The 3664-nt window shown below is 36.9% G+C and overlaps 1 non-coding gene across 1 annotated transcript; it reads left to right on the forward strand.

The window, feature by feature from the left end:
• Positions 1-3149: 3149 nt before the first annotated feature.
• Positions 3150-3256, forward strand: LOC133077476 (U6 spliceosomal RNA). The gene has a single exon (XR_009697750.1). It is a non-coding gene; the product is annotated as a U6 spliceosomal RNA (small nuclear RNA).
• Positions 3257-3664: the final 408 nt, after the last annotated feature.

A 3664-nucleotide genomic window follows, 5' to 3' on the forward strand; every position in this document is an offset into this window, starting at 1 on the left:
CCCAGTCACCCCACTTTCCCCATCCCTCTTACTCCAGTTATATTTTTTCTTCATAACACTTATTATTACTGAAAATTTTCTTTGTCACCTGCTTAAATGTATTCTCAATGTCTTTCTCCTTTAGACTGTAAACTCTGTGAAGACTGGACTGTTGTTCATTTTATTTACCGCCATATCCCTTGCCTTGAACATAGGTACCTGACTCAAGGCAGATGCCTAACTCATGTTTCTGAAAGGAATGAATGGTCCATTGAATCACTGTTTCAAGGGCACAGCCTGGGAAGACAGCCCTGTACACTGCACTGAGGGTTAGGGTGAAGCTGCCATGAACTAAGAAAAAAAATTTTCTGATGATTCCTATATGCCACCCAGCTTTAGTACTGAGGAGCTCAAGCAAAGAAGTTCTTTTCCAAAAACAAAAACATAAGCATAAAGAAAAAAATGCTCCCCAAAACAATCAAGGAAGGTTAGGCATTTAGCAGGGATCCTTTGACTTCATCAAATATCTACTGAGCACTGAATATGTGCTAAACATCCCCGGGATGCAAAGATAAACAACACCACATCCCTGCTTTTATTACCTAAAGCTTGCATCTTTTTACATCATTATTTTATTTTCTTGACCTTCATTGATAATCTGAATGACATTTTATGTTTGGGAAAACACTCAGTTCCTGAGTAAAATAGTCCTAATCGATTAAGCAATGTGAGGAAAGAAAGATAAAATTCCAGAATTTTAGCGTTTTGTGGCCTCACATAAAATTTCAGCTCCTGTATTTGGTTTATAGATGGAAAACTGAGTCACAGATTTTAAGTGACATTTCTAAGGTCGCATGTAAGATAACTGAGGTGTTATTAGGAATTAAAGTTCTTCTGAGTCCTATTCTAAAGTTTTTTCCTGTGCAGAAAATTAAAAATAAAAAAAAATGAAATAGAGGAGGTTTCTTCCTGTCAAAGAAATATTTAGTCACTTTGAAGGGACATTACTGATGGGATTTGCAATGAAGCATGATTTCCACTTGGTGATTGCTTAACCAAACAAAAACCCTCAGTTGAATTATGTTGAACTCTTTATTACCTGGTGAGAATGATGGAATATGAAGGAGCTTTATTTTTACTAATCTGTTTCTGAGGTGGTTTTTGGATGCAATTGTGCCTTTAATCATTATTTTCAACCTACATATATAATGCTCTGGTGACTCACATTTACTTTTAGATTTAAAAGCTCGGTTTTGTCCTCGCTAATTAAAATGCCCACATTTCTTAGATGGGCTTAGAAGATAAAGCTGTATTCCACTGCATAACAGCTAGGACCATTTGGGGAAGCACCAGGGTGTGTTTATTTGAATTGATTCCTATCCCTTTGGGATGACAGCATGCCTGATGTGCTAATGCTGGGTTTACAAGTCTTTCATACACACATACTCTTGTCTTCCTCATATGGAGGGTGGAAGAGGCTCCTTTAACTAGAATTTTCTAGAACATGGTTTGAATGGACTGGGTTCCTGGGACACCTTTGTCATACTCATCTCTGTGGGTGCCAGGGTCCTGTGATAATTGGCTTCGCAGACTCGTGGGAGCTTTTGGACAATGGAGGCTGATGACTGAGGCCAAGGGGGTCACTGCTGACACTGACCAGAATAAGCAACACATGCTTCTTCTTGTTCGTTAAATGTGAAACATAACCAGGGGAGCACTTTTCTGCCTTTTGTGGACCAGACATTGGCAGAGTTGAAGGTCAAGTTTACTTTCCAGGTGCCCTAGAAGCACAGCTTGCAGCCCACGTAAGAGGAAAGAAAAGCTGAGAGGTGGGTTCTGCAAAGTCTGGAAACCACAGCTCCAGGGACGAGCCCAGAGTCTCTGTTTTCATAAATATTGGATACTCCTGTTCAATTTGCTGTTGATGTGTTCTTTTAGTGATAGTTCTTTCACACTCTTTTACACCAAACCAGCTGTAGAAGATAATTGTCCTAACCATCATTCAAAGAGAATTTGTGCTTTGCTTTGAGATACTCTGTATGAAAATGTTTGATTGCATTCAAAATCTATTCTCGTTACCGCAGGAAATTTCCTCCATACTTTTGTCAATGAAAGAAGAGAAAGATCTTTTGGATTCTGTAAATTTAATTTCAGCTGTTGCAAATTTTGAATGGTTGTGAAATGGTTTTACATTTTATTATCACCTACTCGTACAAAGACAGTTTTTAGTTGTGGTAACTATTAAAACTTTGAAAAGAGTCTCATTAAAAAGTATCCATCAGAAATTGTGTGTGGCCAATTCAAGCATAAAATCCACTATGAAATAAAAGTTATCACCAGAGAAGCAAGTTCAAGTTGCCTATTAGAAGTTTGATGGGACTTTACGTGGATTTCACACAAGTTTAGTATTTAATACCATCTACAATACTTTGTATTTTGTCTTTTCTTATCATAATTGTATTTTATAAGAATGTTTAATGAATTTTCCTCTACTACCAGCATTACTACGCTAAAAAATAGTATCATGTTTCCTGTTGCAGTGGAAAAAAAAATCCTACACTACACTGCATTGCACTGCACTCAACAGTCCTTTTACAATTTCCTATTGTGGTAATGATAATGATCCTTGTTATAAGTGATTTAGTCTCAGAAAAGGAAACTCTCACTGGCTTATACAACAACCTGGTGAATAGAGCCGATTGTCTTTGTAAAGATGGGCACAAGGAAGGTTTTTAGATGAGGCTGCTTGTCCTTTGAAACTCAGAGAGTGAAGTGGCAAATCTAGCCTGGTTGATCCCCGAAACAGATTTGTTTTTGAGGTCTCTTTCTATAAGCAGAATTATTTTCAGTAATAATCATGAAATGGGATGAATATATTTCATGTATGAACCAAAATTTGTATTTGCCAAATTAAAATTTTACTGCTTGAATTTCACATTCTGTTTCACTTTTAAATTGAAATAAACACTCTAAGAGCACATAATGACAGAATTGAAGTGACTCTAGCTTTTTTTCTTCATCTTTACCATCACTGTTTATTTCTCACCTGTTGGTTAAATATAAGAATATGTACTATATCCACAGGGGTTGGATATATGAACTATACCTGCACCCGAAGTAAGCTGAAACGATTCTAAATCCTTGCAAACTTACTTGCAAAAGCAAAGTGTGTGCTGGCTTCCGCAGCACATATACTAAAATTGGAACGATATAGAGAAGATTAGCATGGCCCTTGCGCAAGGATGACATGCAAATTCGTGAAGCGTTCTATGTTTTCAGCTACATATAAAAGAATGAAATTAGAACACTCCCTAGCACCACACACAAAAATAAACTCAAAATGGATTAAAGACCTAAATGTAAGGCCAGACACTATAAAACTCTTAGAGGAAAGCATAGGCAGAACACTCTATGACATAAATTACAGCAAGATCCTTTTTGACCCACCTCCTAGAGTAATGGAAATAAAATAAAAAATAAACAAATGGGACCTCTTGAAACTTAAAAGCTTTTGCACAGCAAAGGAAACCATAAACAAGACAAAAAGACAACCCTCAGGATGGGAGAAAATATTTGCAATTGAAGCAACTGACAAAGGATTAATCTCCAAAATACTCAAGCAGCTCATGCAGCTCAATATCAAAAAAACAACAACACAATCCAAAACTGGGCGGAAGACCTAAAT

The sequence above is a fragment of the Eubalaena glacialis genome, chromosome 17 (genome assembly GCF_028564815.1).
Source record: "Eubalaena glacialis isolate mEubGla1 chromosome 17, mEubGla1.1.hap2.+ XY, whole genome shotgun sequence".
In the NCBI taxonomy this organism is placed as follows: Eukaryota; Metazoa; Chordata; class Mammalia; order Artiodactyla; family Balaenidae; genus Eubalaena; species Eubalaena glacialis.